This window comes from Euprymna scolopes, chromosome 39 (assembly GCF_053919585.1).
Source record: "Euprymna scolopes isolate OS-2025 chromosome 39, ASM5391958v1, whole genome shotgun sequence".
Classification (NCBI taxonomy): Eukaryota; Metazoa; Mollusca; class Cephalopoda; order Sepiida; family Sepiolidae; genus Euprymna; species Euprymna scolopes.
Window position 1 is genome coordinate 46,124,101 of NC_136520.1, and position 25,370 is coordinate 46,149,470.

A 25,370-nucleotide genomic window follows, 5' to 3' on the forward strand; every position below is an offset into this window, starting at 1 on the left:
TCTTAATCTGTGCCTAAATCAATACGTAGATTCCATGAACATAGCTTTTTTCTGAGAAGTGCCCGCCTGTGGGAGTCTCTTCCGTGTGCCTGTTTCCCACCTTACTACAACTTGGACGTCTTCAAGTCCAACATAAACAAATTTCTGATTAATCGCCCCCTTAAGTAAGACACTTTATCAAATCTCCAATGCCAACTATTACTACGGTATTATCCCATTGATTATTGTACACAAAAGAACCCTTATCCCCGAGTGGCTTCCGGGCCTTGATAAGTGGTGACTTCCCTGTAAAAAATAAAACGCCTCAGGTTGGTCCTCCAACCGCGACGTGACTTCAGAAATCAAGGCTGCATCATCTGGAAAAAGCTTTCCTTTCAAAAACAACTTCATGGTTGGGAAGAGGTGAAAGTCAGAGGGTGCAAGATCAGGAGAGTAGGGAGGATGGGGAGATTTCATAAACACAGACCCGTGCTTCTGATCTGGCGACTTGCGAGTTGTGGACTGGAGCGTTGTCCTGCAGGAGGAGGGTACCTTTGCTGATCTTGCCCCGCCTCTTGATTTTGATAGCTTCCATTAATTTCATCAAAAGTGAAGCATAATAGGTTTTTGTAATTGTGGTACCCTTTGCCAGGAAATCTGTCATCACTACTCCGTCCTGGTCCCAGAAGACTGTGAGCATGACCTTGCTAGCGGAGGGCTGCATCCTTGCCTTCTTTGGAGGTGGTGAGTCCAAGTGCTTCCCCTGCATTGACTGGGCTTTGGTCTCTTGATTATAGTGATGGACCCATGTTTCATCCTGTGTAATCAATCTTTTGAAAAACTCATCTTCTTGGCACATCTCCAAATTCATCCTCGAGCATTCGACGCGTTCTCGCTTCTGGAATGGTGTGAGCAACCTGGGAATCCATCTGGCAGACACCTTATGCATATTCAAATGTTCATGAATGATAGTTTCCACAGACCCTGTACTAATCTTGACATCTCGGGCTATTTGGCGAATAGTAATGCGCCGATCTTCCAAAATGGCAGCCACAACTTGACGGACAGATGCCTCATCAATAGCAGAAGGGGGGGGGGGTGGCGATCAGGCCTGGGAGCTGTTTCCACAGACTTCCGACCATGTTTGAATTCACGATGCTAGCGTTTTACAAGGTCATATGATGGGGAATTATAACCACAATTTCTTTCATTTCATCAAAAGTCTCCTGTAGGGTGCGTCCTTTCAAATACAAAAACCGGATCACTGCTCGACATTCAACACTCCATTTCACACCTGACTGCGTTCAAACATCTGTAAAACAGAAACCACAATGAGTTCAGAGCTGTAATTTGCCACATAACCCGTAGAGATATAAATTATTGCACATGCTAAATTTCAGCTAGATCAGACAACTGGAAGTAGGTCAGGGCATTACTTATTGCACGTCCCTCGTATACTGAATGGAGATGTATACAGGGAGAGGGAGATACTTCACTTATGATGATGGTGGGGACACATAATACTTGAAAGGGTTTACACAAGAGTTCGTTATAATTGATAATAAACACATTACCTTTTTCTGTTGTAACTGAACGACGACACGAGACAACACATACAAAACATGATGATGACTTCTTTATTTATCGGATCGACCGGTCGAATGACGTCAGGAATTCACTTGTATGTACATGGTTAATCTTCTACCCTTCGCTTCCAAAGGGTCAGCTGACCACTGACTGCCAACAGACCGACTCTCAACTCTTTCTGACTGGCTCTAACTCTGACTGGCGAACCCATAGAACTATATGGAGAATTGTCCTTTTTCTATGACGTCACAAGTGTGTTTTTCAAACGTGACTAATTTCACGTGGTCATGCATGTGTTTGTCCAAAACACACTTCTGCAAACAAAAGAATCCTCTCCTAACCTATTTTTTAACCTAACCTATTTTTTAACAATATATTTTTAATTTTCATGGTTCATTCTTCTACTGACATATTTAATATTCAGATTTCTAAAAGAATTATTTCTAACATTTCATTTCTTAACTTTGCCTACAGGGTTCGATTCTAGGCTTATCCTAATCTCATTTTCACTTATTTAATATTCTTCTTATTTACATGAAAAGTAGGCAGTCTTTCCCTGTAACATATCGAGTTGCGTATCATACTGCCTTAGAAAGCAATACGGCCTAACCCCGAGCTCCGCCTCATTGAAAGCGTTTAGCTATTCTATCGATATATATATATATATATATATATATATATATATATATATATATATATATATATATATATATATTAATGTATCTATATAAAATTTTATATATCTATTTTCATCATTTACAGTGCTCTATACTTGTTAGTATATCATATTGGAGTAGCTTCACGAATCATAGATTATTTAAAAGATACAACGCGCGGCTATTTACAAACATACTTTTCTTTCTCCAACTTTACAACATGGCCAGAAAAAAAAGAAACAACATACTGAGGATGGAGTATAGCTCCGAAATATATTTACGTAATAAATTCTAAACAAGTAAAATATTTTATTTTCCTGATATTACGTTATTATTTGACTTTCAAGTGCACTTGATGCGTATTTTATTTTATTCAAATTAAATCAACGTTTCTATATTCTTGATGATGATGATGATGATGATGATATATATATATATATATATATATATATATATATATATATATATATGAAGTTATACATTTGGATTTTACCGTCACTGGATTATTTATCTTCCACCAGACTATCCATTCATGTGTAATCACCTTTTTTTCACCATATTCCCTCTGCTTCCCTTTTTTTTGTTTGCAGGTAAGATCTTTGACTTACTTGTTGTTTCATCAAATACTTTTGCATGCAAAATCCGATCCCACATTTTACTAATTCCTACACTCTGATGAGAAGGAAAGTATTTCTTCGAAACTCCGCGGATTAAGGACTATCCACTTATCTAGTGTTTCCTTTTCATATTAGATATGTTTTTAACTCATTTCAAAGTGTTTTTAACATATTTTATTAACTGTTTTCTATATGTGTGTGTGTGTGTGTGTGCGTGTGTGTGTATTTAGGCAGCATATTTTCATTCAGACAGGAAGGAGTGTTTTTGCATTTTTTCTATTTTTCGAACGGTCATTCTTATGTCTCAATCCCATTTTTTGTAGGACGGTTTCTGCAGTGTACGCACTGTGTTACATTTCAGTTAGGATTTCAAAGATAAATTACAATTTTATGGCATTTCTTTTCATTAAATTGTTTTGTGAAAGAACAAAATAGTTAAAAAGCCCCATCTCCATGTTAAAAATGACTTTCTAAATAATAAAGTTATCATTTTAGCATTGTTCGTACACTGCACAAGTACCAAAAAAATCTTATTTTTCAGAATGCGAGCGTTTGCTTTTATTTTTAAAGTACTAAGAATTTCAGACATTGTTTTTCTTTTGTTTATAAAGACAAAAGAATTTCAGACGTTCGCTTGAATATACGAATACATACTATATATCTTCTTTATTCTTTAACCGATTAGATAAACAGATATTAATTTCGTTCAAAACATTTAACATTTCTCGAATGAGTGCATTTTTTTTCCAAAAATAAGAATTTCGGACGTTACATTACATATACAAAACACACACACATATATATATATATATATATATATATATATATATATATATATATATATATATATATATATATATGTGTGTGTGTGTGTGTGTGTGTGTGTTATCTATTTATCGATTAGATAAACGAATATTAATTTTAAACAAAAATGTAAATTTTCCGAATGCTTGCGTTTTTATTATTTTGTATTTTTCTGGTAAATTTTCATTACAAATTTTTGCATGCGTATTCGTGGTTCTGTTTTGTTGTTTTTAAATACTTATTTTGGGATGAATGTGCCATATCTCATCAAGGAGCATTCCAGGCATTAGATTGTAGTCTTAAAAACTTGAACCCCCCCATTACTTTAATGGGATCCGTCACTGTTTTGCTATCTGGTGATTTTCGTCAAACCTTACTTGTAATTCCCAAGAGCAATAAAGCAGATGAGCTAAATGCATGTTTTAAGGTATGAATTTGGAGATGGGCCAAGAAGATGAGTCTTTAGCCTAAAGTTAAAAAATGTATTCTTACCGTCAATATTAGGTCATATTTATTTGATCAGTTTGCGGCACTTTTCTCAAATCAGCTTCTCTCGATTGGCAATGGTTCAATAACACTGAATAGAGGTCTTCAATGGCACAGATGGGAAATTCAGTTGGTGACCTGATGACTAAGATTTTTCCAGATATTGCTAAAAATTTCCACAATGTTGTATGGCTTTGTGAAAGAGCAATCTTGGCCCCCCCCCCCAGAAATGATGCTTTTGATATGATCAATTTTTGCAAAAGTTGCCTGGGTTAGATCATTGATTGTGTTAATGATGAAGATCAGGCAACCGCCTGGAATGCCACATCATAACCTGATATTGAAGGACGGAACCCCAGTTATATTATTAAGAAATATTGATCCACCTAAATTGTGCAATGGCACACGTTAGCAATAAAATATTGTTGTTTTCTTTTGTGCGACGCTTTTATCGTTCTATTGCTTAAGCGTTGTTTTTGTTATTATTACAGGGGTAATAATAACAAGAATAACGTTTAAGCAACACTTAGCCGACTTTCATCTGCTCTGCCAAGAAACTTCCCAATTTGTATCACATTAATATTTACAATACATAAATAAATGAATAACGAATCTTAAATATATATTTTTATTTCTCCAAAGTAAATTAATCAAAAGAGAGAATTACTCATGACACAAGATCTCAAATACAATAATCAAAAACAACAACAACAAAAAAATCATTTCTTTCATTTATAAAACAAATGTAAAAACGAGAAACCTGTTGCTGTAGTTTTGCGGATATCTCGTACAATAACACTTAAATGAATAATAATAATAATAATAATAATAATAATAATAACAATAACACAACAACAACAACAACAACAACAACAACCACTAGACACATTTAAGCCACACTTAGCCGACTTTCACTTGCTCTGTGTAATTTGTAGCACATTAATGCCCGTACATAGGCGGCTTTACTGTCTCCGATGTAAACGCAGGGTTTTTTAAATAATGAACAATAAAACATAATATATATATATATATATATATATATATATATATATATATATAACTACTTCATTTACTCACATAAACCTAATATAGGAAAGTATAGATTTATGCGTAAACTTTAAGTATTTACTTCAAAAGTGCTCAATACGTAGGTAGAGCTAGTTAGTAATTTATAAAATATATATGGCGATTAAGCTACACTGAATATTCTGCGTTTCATCCACTATAGGACGAATCCTATAGTGGATGAAACGCAGAATATTCAGTGTAGCTTAATCGCCATATATATTTTATAAATTACTATATATATATATACATATATATATATGTATATATATATATATATATATATATATATATATATATATATATATATATATATATAGTGTTCAACCATATATGAAAAACGACATTTTTTCAGTGAAAAAATAATGTCGTTTTTCATATATGGTTGAACGCTAAAAAGCGACATGATTTTTGCACCAACGTAATACATCCGGCGCCATTGTATTATTGTATTTTATAATAAAACTTAAAATCAGTCAAGCTATGATGTTAAAAGTAGCCTCTCATATTGATAAAACATAGGTTAAATGAGTTAACTGAATGGAAACAAGCATTTTTTAATGCAGGGGAAATAACTACGAAAGAGGCAGATTATGTCCCTTGAATTGTGTAAAATGAAAACAAAATTCAGATACGAATTAACTCTGAAAAAAAAAAAGATAAATAAATGTCCCTAACGAGCTTATAATATGCAATAAGTATTGATTTAAATATTATGGTTTTAAAATATATATTTCTGAATGCTCTTACTTAAAAGAACATACATAGCTGTTTAAGTGATTACGACTAATAAACGATATGATCGCTTCCCCCAAAACAAGATGGCCGCCCCCAAATGTGAAAGACATTTAACATATACGCATCATTAGTTTCGCCCCCTCAATTTAAAAAGAACCCTAGCAGATTATAACCCCATTTAATTTACAATATATAATAATTATAAGTTTAAAATAGAATAAAATCCGTTTTTATGATTTTTGTGTAGCTTAAAACCAAATAGAAATTTTTACACAAGTTAAACCCGTACGAAATTAATTGATATGCATAGCTTTATCCGATAAAACTAAGATGGCGATCCAAAGTAAACACACGATGTGCGTTCTTGTACATTCTTCATTTTCAACATTACAAGATTATGCCTTTTCTTTTAATTCTGTTTTTGTTCTGATGAGTATAAGTAAGAAAGAATTCAGTGCTAACATAAATATAGCGATTGTTCCACGTAATAAATTAATAATAACTAGCGGGACCTGTGGAAATTCCATTGGGAACTCATTCATATGTAATATATTGATGTTGGCATTCTATAGATGTGCAGTATAAATGGAGACGCTCTGATATTATTGTAGCTTTTTTGTTAAAACTGCAAAAGTATTTATCTAAGCAAGCTCGAACGCCAAGTCGTAAAGTACGCTTAAATATGATATTTTAATTCTTGCAGATTTCGTATATATTATTATAAAGTTAATATTCTATCGATTTTTATATGTTATAAAGTTGCGATTTAAAAAATAAAATAAATATATCCATATGACTTGGGTGCATTAGCGTGAATCGAAACCGAAATAAAAACTTATATATATATATATATATATATATATATATATATATATATATATATATATATATATATATATATATATATAACTTTAGTTCTTTCAGCCATAATCGAAACCGAAACCAAAACTTATGAAGAATTCTTGATACAATTATTCATTAAAAAGAATAGATGATTTAAGTGTCATCAGCTACATATATATATATATGACTATATATATGTATATATATGTGTATATGACAATACATATATATGACTACTTCATTTCATCACATAAATTAATATACGAAAGTATAATTTTCTGCGTAAACTTTAAGTATTTATTTCAACAGTGCTCAATACATAGGTAGAGCTAGGTAGTAAATGCCTGCCCCTTGCCTAATTAGAAGGGGCGCGGTGGAAACTAGGAAAATGATTGGCTAACTAAAAATTGAATAGAATGTGCGTATATAAAAACGCGGGGTAACCACAACTCTTCGCATAAGTCTGACGAATTCTAACGCGAATGAAACGCGGAATATTCTGTGTAGCTTAATTGCCATACATATTTTTTATTATTTACTATATATATATATATATATATATATATGACAGTAATAGTATATAAACACAATTCAATAGAAAATCTAGATGTATTAATTTTTTCTTTTTCAATTTATTTCCAAGTCGCTTTTAATGAATAATGAATCAACTATAGATGTACATACGCCAACGCGCACAGTGAAAGCTAAAACTGTGAATGGAGTAGGCGAGGAATGTTAGAGAATGAAGGAAGAAAGGTTTCGTAAAGACGACTAAACCATTTTTTCTTTCTTGCGTTTCTCTGTCGACTGTGTGACACATCCAATATGGCGTGTGTTGAGACAAGATGGAGGTTAGTAAACGGGAAGTGCGCAGGCGTATTGGAAAAATCAAATTGAATCAGAGGAATAGCACGACAAGCGCACGTGCAAGAACACGACCTGACACCTACATCAAGCCATGTTATTATTCGTCATTTCTTTGCAATATCAGAATGCATGTCTTTTATATATAAATCAGGAAACTTTTCAATTTCTAGGTACGCGCGGGAAGTGTGAAGTGAAACAAGGGTTGCCTAATCACTACCCGCACAGAACACGACCTGACACCTACATCAAGCCATGTTATTTGTCATTTCTTAGCAATATGAGAATGTGTTATATATATATATATATATATAAATAAGGCACCTTTTCGAACTTTAGGTACGCGCGGGAAGTGTGAAGTGAATCAAGGATTGCACAATCACTATCAGCACAGAACACGACCTGACACATCAAACCATATTACTTCTCATTTTGCAAAATCAGAATGCCTGCCCTTTTATATGTAAAAATGCACCTTTTCAGTCTCCAAGTATGAGCGGGAAGTCTAAAGTGAAACAAGGGTTGCCCAATCTCTATCCGCACAGTGTACGGCCTTAAACTTGCATCCAGCTATGTTATTTGTCAGTTCTTTGCAAAAACAGAATGCATGTCTTTTATATAGAAATAAGGCAACTTTTCACTCTCTATGTATGCGCGAGAAAAAAATCTGAAGTGAAACAAGGGTTGCGCAATCTCGACACAAATATTTCTTGCAATAAGACTTTTTTTTAGACTAGCTGCATAAAGCTTGAGAGTCTAGTCTACGCTACTATTTAATCTATAGCTGAAGGAAGGATATATCGACTCAAACTTTTTCAGTGTTTCAGTGAATGTGGTCCATCCTTGTATTTACGTATTTATGTATAAGCATCTTTGCGTGCCAGTTTCCTTGGCGTAAAGGTTTCAGTAAACAGTTCGTTAGTCGCGAGTTCAATTCTTAGTAAGTTCGTTATTACAAACATGCAGACAAATCTTGAATTTAAATTTATAACGAGAAGTATAAAAGATACTAAGCCCTATTCAAACATTCTTCACGGTAGAGAAAAAAAAGTGCGACAGTTACCGTAAAGGAAAAACACAGGCACGCAATCAACTAAACATGCAATATTGCAGAAGAAAGAAATTATCTTTTGTTATTTAGAACGCGATTAAATAGTTCTAAAAATATTTAGAAACACTCACAAATTTCTAGTCTAACGAAAAAAAAACTATGTTGATTATTTTCTGTGTAAGGAATTTTAATTTGGAGCAGCTACGAAACAATCACACACATTTCTGAATGACCACACACAAACACACATACACACACACACACACACACACACACACACACACACACACACATATATATATATATATATATATATATATATATATATATATATATATATATATACTGGCAGGCTGCCCGGCGTTGGCCGATCGTAAAATGCGCATAAATATAATATTGTGACAACCATGAACTGTAAAAAAGTGTTATCAAACTTATTTATTTTTAACATAATGAATTTGTCATGTGAACCATTCCCGCATGCGCATCCGTGGAACATTCAGCAAACTGATAAAAATCTGATGACCCACCCTCACGTACAAATTTGAGCCCTTAGCCCGTTTATTGGATGAAAACGGATTAAAATATTTTCCACATGTCTGAATATTCTATATACCAAATTTCAAGACCGTAGATAAAAATCCGTTGGGTACATAGATTGTGAAGTATCCTCACACACATCACTATATATATATATATATATATATATATATATATATATATATATATATATATATATATATATATATATATATATATGGCAAATTTCTAGTTTTTTAATTTTTACACATTTGTACCGATTATTATACCACTATCAATAATTTCCCACTCTTTATCTGAGCCAAAACCTAAATGTAGATTCCACGAACAAAGCTTCTTTCTTAGAACTACACGCTTGTAGAACTTTCTTCTGATTGCCTGCTTTCCAACTGACTACAATCTGATTGTTTTCAAGTCCAACGTAAGCAAGTTCTTGATGAACCGTCCCCTAAAGTAATCCAATCGACAAAATCCCCACTACTTATGTTTACTACGCTATAATCACATCGACTAATGTATACCTATGAACCCTTATCCTCGAGTGGCCTCTAGGCCTTGATAACTAGTGATTCCTGTGTAAAAAAAAAAAAAAAAACTCTTGTGTCCGTAGCTCTGCAACGTTTTTAGTTTTCAAGTTAAAAAAAATAAGAGCCTTACTTTTGTAATGACCCTCGTAGGTGAAGGCGGGAATTAACATGCTCATGCACTGTACGGACACCATTCAAGGAGCGAATATAAACTAGTATATATATTTATATGCTTGCTTATTCTTATATCTCATTGCTGGTGACTTTCTGTCTTTATTTTTGCAAATTTATTTCTTCGTGGATACTATTCATTGCAAAACCACAACAATCCTGGGGCGAGTCCACGGGCTTTCCGGTTAACCTTCAACACTTTTATCCGTTTAACCTTTATTCTTTGTTTTATTGTAGTATATGTCTAAATTTAAACGAGATGTTCTCAAGCAAAACGCTAAATACACATTCTTGAGAATATTCAAATGGCTTGAAGGATCCTATTCTTCCACTAATGGTATTTTTCCCCCGATAAAATGCTCCCTTTAGCCGATGGAATCTATTTTAAATTCCATCATCTTTGTAAGAAAATCATATAAAACATTCCAACGATAGTTATTACACCGATGTTTGAGCGGGGTCAATGTGTGTAACAGAGCGCGGACGCGCGTATGCAAATGTCGAGCGGTGTGCGAAATGACATCACAGTAGGGAAAAGAAAACAACTATAAAAAGAACGTGTACACTGACAGAGGATCATGTTGGAGAGTACGTTAAAAAAAAACCTTCGAAAGGACAGAGGTCAGAAAAAAGAGCACAATCACGTCTTATTCGGTAGAATAGCAGAGAAATAAATGTCGTTGTTACAAAAAAAAATGGAGTCGTCATTACTTTTCTATATGTTCCTTGCGACGTAGTCTGATACAACGTGTTGGGCCTTGAAATGTCTAAATATTAACGTGTATGTAACGTTAAAAGTGTAGTATCTGTTATGTCTTAATTCAGAAGAGGGAATATCTTCCTATTATGATTCTATAAGAGTAGGATTCTTTTGACGTTTTAGTTACGATAATAAAGGATGACTAACGACACCCATTTTCCGTCAAAATTTGTTGGCCTTGTGCCTAATCTGATTTGAAAATTTAAAAGATACATTTTTATTTTTCTGCAAATAAATATTTCAAAGTGTAGTATCTTTTATGTCAAGTCAAGAGGAGGGGAAATCCTTCTAGACGGGGACAATATTTATCGGTGATTAGAAAAAATGTTGAATCAGATTAATTTACTGATTTTATTTTCGTTTGGATTCATGAGAAGCATAAATTACTTTTCGGTTTTATTAGAATACTAGTAGGCGGTTCGACGTTGCCCGGTCGTAAGATACGCTTAAATAGGATATAATTATATAATTAAATATGATCATGCAGATTACGTGTTTATTATAATATAGAACATTTTCTATTGCTTATTATATTGAACCTAATATATGGTAGTGAGATCAAATAAAAGCTCAGACGAGCACTTGCCATGAAAATAACGATCAAGTAGGGAAAGGCTCGCAACGTCTCTTCTGTGGGAAAGAGATTGCACTGAAAGAGAAAAGGGTACCTCCACTAAGTTACGAAGTCTATTTTGAACTCTTTCAAGACAGGATAAGCTGCTTCTAGCAGCTCCCGCCCAGATGTGGCAACAGTGCTCCATCGTTGTAGCATCATTAAAACGATCGGTCTTTTGTTCTCCAGAATTTATTTTTCTACAGACTCATCACCATTCATAATGCACTTTTATCAGCGATGAACGATGCTTCCGTCGTAAAATCCGGAGCGCGCTTCGTCATTCACATATATGTTGCCATTCTCAAATCGAACAAAACACATTGTGGTGACATTAGATGCATTGACTTCGTAAACGGTATGTTGATCAGTTCAATTTTTTCTGCATGGAATAAAATATTACAAACTAGCGGCTGCGCCGCGTCGGCACACACAACGCCGAGTCAAACACAAAATTGAGTACACTCAACATCAAGTACACTCAACATCGTCTTACCATCAACGCTTAGCCTGTGAACTCGGAGTATGGGAAATTCCCATATGCACAAAACAAATCACTGAAAAACAAAAATACCCTAACTAAGGGTAAGGATAATGAGTAAACGTTGGATAAAATGATGGTTAAAATTATTACGAACTTGCCAGGATTCGAACCTGGAATCTTCTGATCCGTAGTCAGACGCGTTATCCATTGCGCCACAAGTCCTTTCCGTATGCCGGAAGGTGTTACCGCGACTGTATGCATACAGTGCTAAATTCCGTTGACATGGGCTGGTAACTTTTTCGACAATTGCATGAAACGGCTCAAAAACCCTTATTTCGGGGGTTTTGCGTGACTCGGCGTTGTTCGTTACGAACCATATATAGATAAGGATAATCTAGGGACTCACACCTTTCGGGGGGGGGAGAATTTTTGAATTCGGTGCATCCGTTCGAAAGTTTTATTAGTATATATACACACATAGAAATAAATAAACATTTAGAATTTTATTAATAGTATAAATATAGAAATTCAAAGGGAATAAACAATATTCTAATAAAATCGTTGTTTAACATTTCGTGTTTCTTACAAATACAAAATAAAATCAATAAATTAATATTATTGCTCATTTTTTTTTCTAGTTACCGATAAATATTTTGTTTGCCTAGGCGGATATTCTCTCCTCTTGAATTAAGGCATGACAGATACTACACTATGAAATATTTATTTGCGAGAAAATATAAATATATAGCAATTATTTCTGTAAAAATTAGCTTACGGATATTTTTGTGTTTGGACATATATTTATGTCGGAGGTTTTTAAATTAAATTTAATTCCGAGAACTTTCAAAACCGGAAATCGTTTGGATCGGTAAATATGCGTAATCGCTTAGCATTTTAATATCTTTAAATTTATAAAATACGTGTCCATAATAATATAATTTAATAACCGTTTAAACTTTCGCGACATTCGAACTCGTGTATTGACATCGTAATAACTACACTGCCTACTCTGTTTTTGTCAACCAATCAAATATTTCTATTTACACACACACACACACACACACACACACACACACACACACACACACACACACAAAAAAAATTTAAAATCACCACTTTTTTAAACGGTATATAGATAGATATAGAAAAATGAAGTAAAAATAACGACAGAAGGAAATAAAGAAGAGAGTAAAAGTTGTATAAAAAAGAAAGAAATATAAAGAAAGGGAGAAAAGAAGACATAGATAAACAATTACACAAAAGTCATGATTCTACTTGATCAGGCTGTCTGAAGATATTGACTTTCTTGCCTAAAATGCAGTAAACTTGATGACTTTTCTTTCCTTTTGCAAAACTTAATTACGTAAGGTTTGAACAAAAAGAGCAAAAACAACAATTTCCCGCTGCAAAAGAATCAAGATGACTATACAAAGTTTTGTTAACTTAAAAATAGATCGAATGAAAGTCGAAGTCATACATTCACTTTGCAATGTGTAACAGAGCGTGAAAACGCGCGTATGCAAACGCCGAGCCGTGTGCGAAGGAAAAAAAATACTATATAAAAAAAAGTGTGAACAGACCGACGATTACACTCGGGATCACGTTCGAGAGCAGGTGCAATACGATGTTCGAGAGAATAGAGGTTAGAGAGAAAGATCACGTTAGAGACGTGGGTAACATCATGCAGTAACGAGACGGCACGCGTGGCGGGAGAATGAGGAAGTAAATATCGTTACAAAAAAGGAGTAAAGTTATTACTTATATAGAATGAAGCATAGTTTATAAATATCTGTCTCTAAAAACGACTATAAAAAGTCTAGTATATATATATATATATATATATATATATATGTATGTATATATATATTTCCCGCCACAAAAGAAGCAAGCCAAATATCATGGATAAATGTTAGAAGATGTATAAGAGATTGGGGCCCAACGGAAACGAGAATTGAATAGGTTAACATTCAATACGCAATTTGCACATTTAATCCAAAGGAATGTTAAAAGAAATAGTTTAAAAACAAATAGATAAATAGTTTACAATAAAAGAATTGAAAACGATAACAATGATAAGTCGATGAAAGTAAATATTGGCCTCATTTTCAAATGTTAAAGATGACGCAATTGTCTGAGGTCGGGAGACGTCGAAAGTCAGAGAGCGAGTGACAGTCGTTCAAATCATGTTGTTCACAAGTTAGTTCGAGAGTCGCGGAAGTGAACGACAGATCTTCAAGAATGTAGTCCATACAATAATAAGAGAAATTATCGAAATGACTCCGACCCAGTGGTGGAATCCAAAATCCACAAGAAGGCGTGTGCCAGTATTGCCGTCATACGAGAGGGGCGGAGAACAATGGTGGGTGGCATGTCAACACGACGGGCGCACGACCGCGTGAGAGAAGAAGAAACACAAAGTACATGGCAGGCACACATTAATTTGCATCTGAAACATGACTAGAATCTCATTCTTATCCTTACTTTGTCGTAGGTGTTCGGCTGAAATCCAATCTATGGTTCCATCCTATAAAACGTTCGCAACAAATACTCTCCTGGCTGCAATAATTGCCAACATCTCTCACACACTCGTTTAGTTTACACACTTGTTTAGTTTCAGACACCGATGTTGCCTAAAACTAAACAAAAATTCCATGGGCAGTGTTTCTTTCCCAGAACTTTCCGTCTATGGAACGCAATACCGTGTGTTTGCTTTCCGACTGATTATAACATGGTCGTATCCAAATCTAAAATAATGTATGCCATAACTGATCATGTTGTTTCACCATTTGCCCCACACTTAACCCTTAGCCTAGAGTGACCTCTAGGCCTTGATAAGCGGGGACCTTCCAAGTAAAAAAACAAAAGAAATATTGTTGCACGCCCCAAAAGGGTTGATGTGCCGTAACGGAACTGAAGTAAATAAGTAACAAGATATAAACATTTAAGAACAGCTAGACCAGCATTTGTTATTAATATTTTACAAGTTTCAATTTTTTTTACATGAAAATAACGATGGTATACGAAGAGTAGGAACCTCTCTTCTAAAAAAAAAAGAGCGGTAAAGAATAGAAGAATATATTGAAAGGGAAGCACGAGTACTGCTTGCTTCACAATATATATATATATATATATATATATATATATATATATATATATATATATATATATATATATATATATATATAACTACTTCATTTACTCACAAGTTTTTTTGGAAAAAGAAACCCAGAAGAGTGCTCAATTAAAAGGAAAGCCGAAAATAAGAGCGTATTTATATTTTGTATTTTGTGTACAGAAAGTTGTTAGATAAGACAAGTCATTGGTACCGTCGGTTTCAAACCCGATAATTAGGACCGTTTAAGATATCCATATCAAGCTCTCTTTAGCCATATATATATGTATATATATATATATATATATATATATATATATATATATAAACAGTATATATAGTATATTTATAGTAGTTAATAAACCATGTAAAACACTTTGAAAAAGAGTTAAAAACATATTTAACTTTAAAAAGGAAGCACAAAATAAGTGGATAGCTCTATTTCCTATTTGGTTTTACCGAGATTTTACATCTGGTTGAGATTACTTTATAGATATTAACTATTTAATATTCCATAATATTACCTTAGATTTGCCATCGTGGATTATCTTGGTAAACTTATTTGTAATTCTTATACATCTATATATAGAATTTAAGGAGGATTTTTGTTTGTATGTTTGTAACCCTGACTATATAAAAAGAATATTGTTCTATATATATATATATATATATATATATATATATATGTATGTATATATTATAGATAAACACACACACACACACACACACACACACACGCGCGCGCACACACGCCAGAGTCTGATATTATATATAGTTTTAAACCTATTGTGGTCATATATTATCTATTTATCTTCTATAGTCTGGTATTATCTATCTATTGTAATCTGATATTTTCCAATAATCATAGTTTGATATAATCTATCTATCTATCTATCTATCTATCTATCTATCTATCTATCTATCTATCTATCTATCTATCTCGTTCGACGAATACGTATCTCCCGACGGAATTGATAGCGCCGCTAAGATTCATGCAAAGAGAAATTTCACGAATTAAAATTAAAGCATATAATTTATTTTCTAAAAAAAATATAAAATAAAATAAAACGACAACACCATTTTTTTTAATACAACGGCGTCTATTTGGCTAGTTGCTAAATAAGTTAGTATTTATCGAATTTCTACGAACGATGGGAGTGAGGCATGATAAATAACCGAGGAAAGCGAATTGATGTCTACTTAAAGAATTTCCAATCTGAGATTCATCGTGTCTAGATCCACACCGCAGGATAATCGTTGCGTTTCAAGTGACAGTTTTCTGGATGTTGAAGGTTACATTCTTTAGTGTCAGTTATGATAAGCAAGAATAAAATAAAAATAAAAATTACCTAACATTTCTATTTGATTATGGCGGATAGAACGAGAGTAACAGAGCGCATGGGAACATATCATCATCAGCAAATAATCGGTGGCAAGCGATTGTATTAGCAGCAAAAGCAGCGTTTGGACGCGTATGCAAATTAGGAAATGTACGCGAGCTGGGGCGAAAAGAAAAAGGAAAAAACGGACACCCCTTTCTGGGGAGTCAGCGCCGAAAGAAACGGACGTGGAAAGTGAAGACGAGAATGGCCTGGCTGTTGCTGGCACATGGTCGGAAGGGAAGCTCACTCTAGGTTAGATGAACATGTAGTAGCAATAAAACATTTTAAGTTATGTCGAGACGAGAGAATAACGGTAATAAATGGTTTTGTTAAAAAAGAAAAAAAACTGATGACCTAGATTTTTATTTATTTCTTAGCAGTTTTATTTTTTTTATAAATTACTAAACTAAGATGTAACCCCATGCAACCTTATACGAGAAAAATCTACCCTTCACCGCAAATTGAGTAAACGTTTCAGTTCGAAATTCCGCAAAGAATTCCGAGTTTGACAGGTTTGTTTATACTAATAAGCCACCACTAAAAAATGCCAAAAGCCATTCGAGGATGAGGGGGTAATGAAATTATGTTTTTAAATTTTTTTGATGAGGATTGATAATTTGTATTATATGGATTATTCACACTGCTGCTCTCATCTCGAGTGTTATTTACACAACGTTTCGACTGATGTAACCTTCGTAATTCTTCAAGTATTTCTGAATGCCTTTGTGAATAATTAAAGAAAGAATGACGCTGTTTTATCAGCGTTGCCATCTCATTTACATCATAATACGCACGCAAATTGGATATCAAAATAATAAGCCTTTTTACTACTTCAAAATGAAAATAGTTAATAACAATATGTTTATATTATTAATAATAATCATAATCACTAGCGGGACCTGTGGAAATTCCATTGGGGACTCATTCATATGTAATATATTGATGTTGGAATTCTGTAAATGTTCAGTATAAAGGGAGACGCTCTCATATTATTGTAGATTTTTTGTTAAAACTGCAAACGTATTTATCTAAGCAAGTACGAACGCCCGGCAAAGCCCGGTCGTAAAATACGGTTAAATATGATATTTTAATTCTTGCAGATTTCGCATATATTATTATAGAGTTAATGTTCTATTGATTTTTATATATTATAAAGTTCCAATTTCAAAAATGAAAAAAAAAAATATCCATATGACTTGGGTGCATCAGCTTGAATCGAAACCTATATATATATATATACATATATATATATATATATATATATATATATATATATATATATATATATATATATATAAACATAAACTTGAGTTCCTTCAGCAATAATAATCAAAACCCTAACCCAAACTTATGAAGAATACATAAGTGCCATCAGTTATAATCGAAACCGAAACCAAAACTTATGAAGAATTTTTGGTAACATGATTTATGAGAAGAAATGGAAATACATAACAATTAAACGATGCGGGTGTAAGTGTGACACACAAAAGGACACACACGCTATCGTATTAATATAAAGATAATCTTGATAATATTAATAATAATCTTAATGATATATCTTAATGATATTAATAATAGTAATATTATTATTAATAATAATAATATTAAAAATATTATTAAGGATATTAATAATAATTATACTCTGTACTACTACTACTACTACTACTACTACTACTACTACTACTACTAATAATACTACTACTAATAATAACGATAAAAATAATGATGATAATAATGATGATAATAACGATGGTAATAATAAGTGTAATAGTATAATAAGTATAATAATAATGATAACAATAATGTTAATAAATATAATAATAATAAATATTATAATAATAATAATAACGATAATAATAATGATAACAATTATGATAATTAAAATTAATTATGATAAAAATGATGATGATAATAATGATTCCATAGTTATTGTCACACCATATTTTGGGGGCCGATGGCGCAGTAGATAGAGGCGTTGAGTTTCTACGGTTCCAGGTGAGCTTTGTCTGAAGATAGCAGGTTCAATCCTACTCAAAAGCAAACCAGAAGATTAGTTGGCCAAAACGTGGTGAGACAACAACAACAACCATGGAAGGCAGTAGTTACGAGACTGAGCATTCCTATCCTGTCGCGGTTAACCACCTTAAGAAGGCCAGAGGATGAGTTAGCCGAAAAGTTAGTGAAACAACGACTATGAAACTGAGGATAACAGTCCGAAAAAAATGAATACACATGGTTGCGTTCGTAATGAATGTTTCTGTTTAGGTCACAATTGAACCATGATACTTGGTTTTTGCATTTTAAACTTTAACTCAAGTTATTATATCAAAAATAATTTTGTAAAATCCACAGTAGGTTCTTTAAAAGTGCATTGTAGACTACAATGTACCATGGACTTAGTCACTGTGAGGAGCCATGTTAAGCTTCCTCTTGGTGTACTGCGATGGGTCCCCGACTAGAGCAGGCAATCGATCGATTTGATTGAAAAATGGGCGATTTTATCAATTTTGAGGATAACAGACGGCAACCTGAATGAATACACAAATTTTCAATTTTGTCGAAAATAACGAAGATCCTCATTGTAGTTATGGTGGTTTCAAAATAAAAGCGCAATCCTTAAGCGATTCTTATTTTTAAGAAGCTTTCTATTAATATTACAAAAAAAAATTACAAGTGAAAAACAGATGCTCCCAAATAAAGTGCACGGTCTCTTCCGGACATATAATTTCCAAGTCAATGCGGACATATCGCGTTCGAAAGTCTTTTTATATAGAAGTAAATCGACTCATTATTTTGCAATCTAATTTACATGATTATTACATTTTTTACAACTTATCAAGGTCCAGAGGCCACTCGAGGATACGTGCTAAAGAGTGTACAATAGTCAATTGGACAATATAGTAATCGTTAGTAATGGAAATTCAGTAAATTTGTAAACTTAAGTGGAATGGCTCATCAAGAACTTGTTTACGTTGAACTTGAGTCAACCATATTGTAACCAGCTGGAAAGCAGGAAAACGGAAGACAGTCCCACAGGCGTGCAGTTCTAAGAAAAAAAAAGTTTTGTTCATGGAATCTACGTTTACGTTTAGGCAAAGATAAAGAGTGGGGGAAATTATTGATAGTGTTTTCAGTTAGACGAGTGTTTCTCATGAAAGTTTGGCGAGTGGGGATCATAGATTGGAACTCAGACGAGCACTCGCCATGAAAATAACAATAAAGCAGAGACAGACTCGCAACATCTTGTCTGTGATAAAGAAGTTTCAGGAAAGAGAAAAGAGTATCCCGCTACTAGGCTACAAAGTCTATTTTGAACTCTATCAAGGTAGGATAAGTCTTTCAAGTGCTCCTGCCCAGATATGGAAACAGTACTCCATCCTTGGACGTACCTGATTCTTATATAGGTAGAGAATTGCATCAGCAGTGAAATATCTATTGAATCGATAGAAGGATCCCACCATTTTTTCAGCGACTTTGACAACGGATTTGATGTACGTGTTCCATTTCAGATCAGGAGTAAAGATCAAGCTCAGAAGATGGCAAAACATGAAGCCCCCTCAAGACGAGAGCCATTCATTTCATTTGATGCCAGATGGGGATATATCTTCACAGGCGATCGTCGTTTAATTTTCCTCAACTATTATCAGCACTATAATTTCCTTTTCTTTGCATGACTTCATGACCAGCCTCTGAGCTGCAAGGCTGATACAATATCGATCAATCGATTCGTTCGTTCAATCTCAAGGGACAATGGATACCCCCTATAAGGATAGCTGCGATTGTAATGGTGAGGCAAGGGTTGCGCAAGCTTAAACTACACTTTTCCTACTTAAGTCCAGTGGCAAGGAGAAGCGATAGAGGACTGGAAACAATGCCGAGATAAGCGGAGAGCACATATAATACTTGGATTTTCCAAATGGTCATCCATTGTCCTATAATGATACTATAATGATAATAATGTTATATATACGGCATAATAACGTTTGACACACCGGTTCCCATCAGATCACCGAAGTTAAGCAACGATGAGCCTGGCCAGTACAAGATGGGTGAACATTAGAGACTTCCAGGTGCTGTATGTGCTCTCCGCTTATCTCGGTATTGTTTATCATCCTGTATTTTTCCTTGCCACTGGACTCATTCAGGAAAATGTGGTTGGGATTGCGCAAGTCTTGCCTCACAATTACACGCGCAGTTGCTCCCACAAGGAGTATCCTTTGTCTTTTGAGAATGAACAGAGGCATCGAATGATGCTATAATGATTTAATGATACTATAGGTGACAGATTAAAGAAGTAGCTTCAACATACAGGGCGATAGCCAATCTTAACAGATAATTGCCGTCTTATTACACGTCATCACTCGTCCGTAGACATAATTCTTTCAGTAAATTGAATGAAAAACTCAGTGGAAATCAAGATGATCATTCGTGCCTTGGAGGATTTAAATGACATAATCTTATACAACAATTATACCAATCTTTAGGAATAAGTAGCCATATATCAAGAGACAAGCAATAGCAAGATTGTCAGCATACATGCATATTGATGTAATAAATATAAGCACATCCGGGTATTTCCTCTTGAAATAATGTGATTGGCTGATTAAGCCATACATACTTGCTGGTAGAGTCATTCGACAGCTACATCCAAAGGTACACACACCTCGCGCTAAGAAAACCTGATTTGACTACAATACTCGTCCATACAGCGACATACCGGATTTACTACTCGAACTGAAGCAAAACCGTTCAGCTACTTTAAAGGATATACAGGGTGGGCCATAAGTCACGCACCAAAGAATAAAGTGATGTGAAACTGTAAAATTTTCGAGCAAAATATATTTTCTTTCCTTTGGGCATAAGATACATCTTCTTTTATAAAGTAATAAAACGTTTTTTGTATCCATCAGTTGCTATAACTTTCATATTTAAGTTTTTTTAGTTATGATTTGCCTTTTAAAATTTTTCATTAGAATTTCAGGCATATCTTTAACAATTGACGAACGAGTTGAACTGGTGTTCATGTCTGGTGCCGATGGCGCAACTAATCGATCTGTTGCTGAGAAGTTTAATCGAAGTTATCCTGATTGTGAGCCCACCTCTCACACGACAGTAGAGCGTTTGTATATTGAAATTTCGCGAAACAGGTAGTGTCATAGACAAACCAAGAAATGGTCCCCCAAGAGTGTCTGACGAAATGGTCCTCCAAGAGTGTCTAACGAAATGGTCCTCCAAGAGTGTCTGACGAAATGGTCCTCCAAGAGTGTCTGACGAAATGGTCCTCCAAGAGTATCTAACGAAATGGTCCTCCAAGAGTGTCTAACGAAATGGTCCTCCAAGAGTGTCAGACGAAATGGTCCTCCAAGAGTGCCTGACGAAATGGTCCTCCAAGAGTGTCTGACGAAATGGTCCTCCAAGAGTGTCAGACGAAGTGGTCCTCCAAGAGTGTCTGACGAAATGGTCCTCCAAGAGTGTCTAACGAAATGGTCCTCCAAGAGTGTCAGACGAAATGGTCCTCCAAGAGTGTCAGACGAAATGGTCCTCCAAGAGTGTCTGACGAAATGGTTCTCCAAGAGTGTCTGACGAAATGGTCCTCCAAGAGTGTCTAACGAAATGGTCCTCCAAGAGTGTCTGACGAAATGGTCCTCCAAGAGTGTCAGACGAAATGGTCCTCCAAGAGTGTCTGACGAAATGGTCCTCCAAGAGTGTCTGACGAAATGGTCCTCCAAGAGTGTCTAACGAAATGGTCCTCCAAGAGTGTCAGACGAAATGGTCCTCTAAGAGTGTCAGACGAAATGGTCCTCCAAAAGTGCCTGACGAAATGGTCCTCCAAAAGTGTCTGACGAAATACGAAAACATGTCACCGAAAAAGTTGAGAACAGTCCAATAAAATCATTGCGACGATCGTCTAGTTAGCTTGGTGTCTCAAGAAGCACCATGAGACGTATCATAAAAGCCGAAAGTTTTCATCCCTACAAACTCCAACAATTGAACAAGCTATACGAAGATGATCCAGGTCGACGACTTCAGATAGTTACTTGATTTAAAGATAGGCTGATTCAGAATCCAAATTTTGTGAACCATGATGTTTTGTTCAGCGATGAAGCCAACTTCTTTGTGAATGGCGAAGTTAATAAACAAAACTGTCGTTATTATTCACACGAAAACCCTCATTGGATGGATCCTACTAAAGAGAACTCATGTCCAAAAGTGGTAGTGTGGTGCGGACTTTGGGAGATTCATGTTTTGGGCCGATTCTTTTTCAACGAGACACTAACCGGTGAGGTGTATTTAAAAATGCTACAAAATGATCTCATGCCACAGCTGGAGTGCATCGGTGAAGGAAAACACCTTTGGTTTATGCAAGATGCTGCCCCGCTTCATTATGCGACGATTGTGAGAAATTGGTTGAGTGGTAATTTTGAAAATTGGATTGGGCGAAAAGGCAACGTAGAATGGGCGCCAAGCTCCCCTGACTTAACCCCAATGGATTTTTATTTTTGGGGCCACCTCAAACAAATAGTCTTCTCTACAAGAATTGCGGATGTCACCCATCTTCGCCAGCCGATAATTCTATACTCTAAGCTATTTAACACGCTGCTTAGAGTGTTCGCTAATGGACTGAGAGCCTGGAATTCACTCCTCGGTCGAATCATACCAAAGACAGAGTGAGTGGAGTGATCCTGGGAAACGGAGTAGCCCCCCCCCACTATGCCTTGGTGTAGTTGCTAATAAACTACATATGCCTTGGTGTAGTTGATAATAAACTACATATGCCTTGGTGTAGTTGATAATAAACTACATATGCCTTGGTGTAGTTGATAATAAACTACATATGCCTTGGTGTAGTTGATAATAAACTACATATGCCTTGGTGTAGTTGATAATAAACTACATATGCCTTGGTGTAGTTGATAATAAACTACATATGCCTTGGTGTAGTTGATAATAAACTACATATGCCTTGGTGTAGTTGATAATAAACTACATATGCCTTGGTGTAGTTGATAATAAACTACATATGCCTTGGTGTAGTTGATAATAAACTACATATGCCTTGGTGTAGTTGATAATAAACTACATATGCCTTGGTGTAGTTGATAATAAACTACATATGCCTTGGTGTAGTTGATAATAAACTACATATGCCTTGGTGTAGTTGATAATAAACTACATATGCCTTGGTGTAGTTGATAATAAACTACATATGCCTTGGTGTAGTTGATAATAAACTACATATGCCTTGGTGTAGTTGATAATAAACTACATATGCCTTGGTGTAGTTGATAATAAACTACATATGCCTTGGTGTAGTTGATAATAAACTACATATGCCTTGGTGTAGTTGATAATAAACTACATATGCCTTGGTGTAGTTGATAATAAACTACATATGCCTTGGTGTAGTTGATAATAAACTACATATGCCTTGGTGTAGTTGATAATAAACTACATATGCCTTGGTGTAGTTGATAATAAACTACATATGCCTTGGTGTAGTTGATAATAAACTACATATGCCTTGGTGTAGTTGATAATAAACTACATATGCCTTGGTGTAGTTGATAATAAACTACATATGCCTTGGTGTAGTTGATAATAAACTACATATGCCTTGGTGTAGTTGATAATAAACTACATATGCCTTGGTGTAGTTGATAATAAACTACATATGCCTTGGTGTAGTTGATAATAAACTACATATGCCTTGGTGTAGTTGATAATAAACTACATATGCCTTGGTGTAGTTGATAATAAACTACATATGCCTTGGTGTAGTTGATAATAAACTACATATGCCTTGGTGTAGTTGATAATAAACTACATATGCCTTGGTGTAGTTGATAATAAACTACATATGCCTTGGTGTAAAATATAGATGGAAACAGTGAGTTACTTGACAAAGTTCATGGAAATTTTGAACATCGACTGGAATTGTGCATCAACGCAAATGGCGAGCATTATGAGCATTTATTATTGTATCAGCTTGTACAACTTGTTTTTCAGTTTATTGGTTAAGTTTGGTTTTAATAAATAACGTTTATTACTATCATAATTATTTCAACTCCTTTGGTGCGCGACTCATGACCCACTCTGTATATCCCTTTTTCGGAATCATATCACATACATACATACATACATACATACATACATACATACATACATACATACATACATAAATGGCAGCTTCTATTCAGTCTTGAACGGCTGAGGGTGTCTACACGTGGAATTTCTGCGGTAAGAGTTGCGCAATCCCAAACCACACCAATTCCGAGTAGGTGTTGTTAAATACTAGTGACAACTGGAGATTCAGAACGACTATAAACAATGCCGAGATAAGCAGAGAGCACATATAGCGCATAAAATTCGTAAATGGTATCACCTGTTACTAGCCAAGCTCAACGTTGCTTGACTTCAATGATCTGACCAGAACCGATATATCAACGTTATTATGCCATATACATACATAAATACGTACATACACGCATACATAACTACATCTATACATAAATACATACATGCACACATACATAACTACATACATACATGCACACATATATCATTACATGCATACATAAATACATACATGAACACATGCATAGCTACATACATATATAAATACATACATGCACACATACATAACTACATACATACGTAAATACACACATGCACACATACATAACTACATACATAAATACATACATGCACACATACTTAACTATATACACACATAAATACATACATGTACGCATACATAACTACATACATAGATAAATACATGCTTGCGCAATGATGATGATGGCAACGTCTTGTCAGACGAGTTCCACTCCCTCAGACACTAAAGTTCATGAGCCCAAAAATGACTTCCATCGCAACAGGACCATTTTAATAGACAAATGCCTGAGGGAGTATCTATACACTGATGATGTTACAGAGTCTTAGCTTTGTACGACAGCTAAGTCCCTCTCTCAGTTCAAAATGTTGAGATCCAGCAACAAGCAAGAGCAAGATAGCCAGCAACAAGTTAAACTGCAGACCAGCTTAATGAGGGTACTGGTCTCCCGCTTTATGTTTTTTTTTTTAAATCAGA

At 34.6% G+C, this 25,370-nt stretch overlaps 1 protein-coding gene and 1 non-coding gene across 2 annotated transcripts in view; both read right to left on the reverse strand.

The window, feature by feature from the left end:
• Positions 1-25,370, reverse strand: part of LOC145263777 (gamma-aminobutyric acid receptor subunit beta-like) — a 757,317-nt gene that overhangs the window by 127,578 nt on the left and 604,369 nt on the right. The gene's annotated exons all lie outside the window — the stretch shown is intronic.
• Trnar-acg (transfer RNA arginine (anticodon ACG)) lies at positions 11,935-12,007 on the reverse strand. The gene has a single exon. It is a non-coding gene; the product is annotated as a tRNA-Arg (tRNA).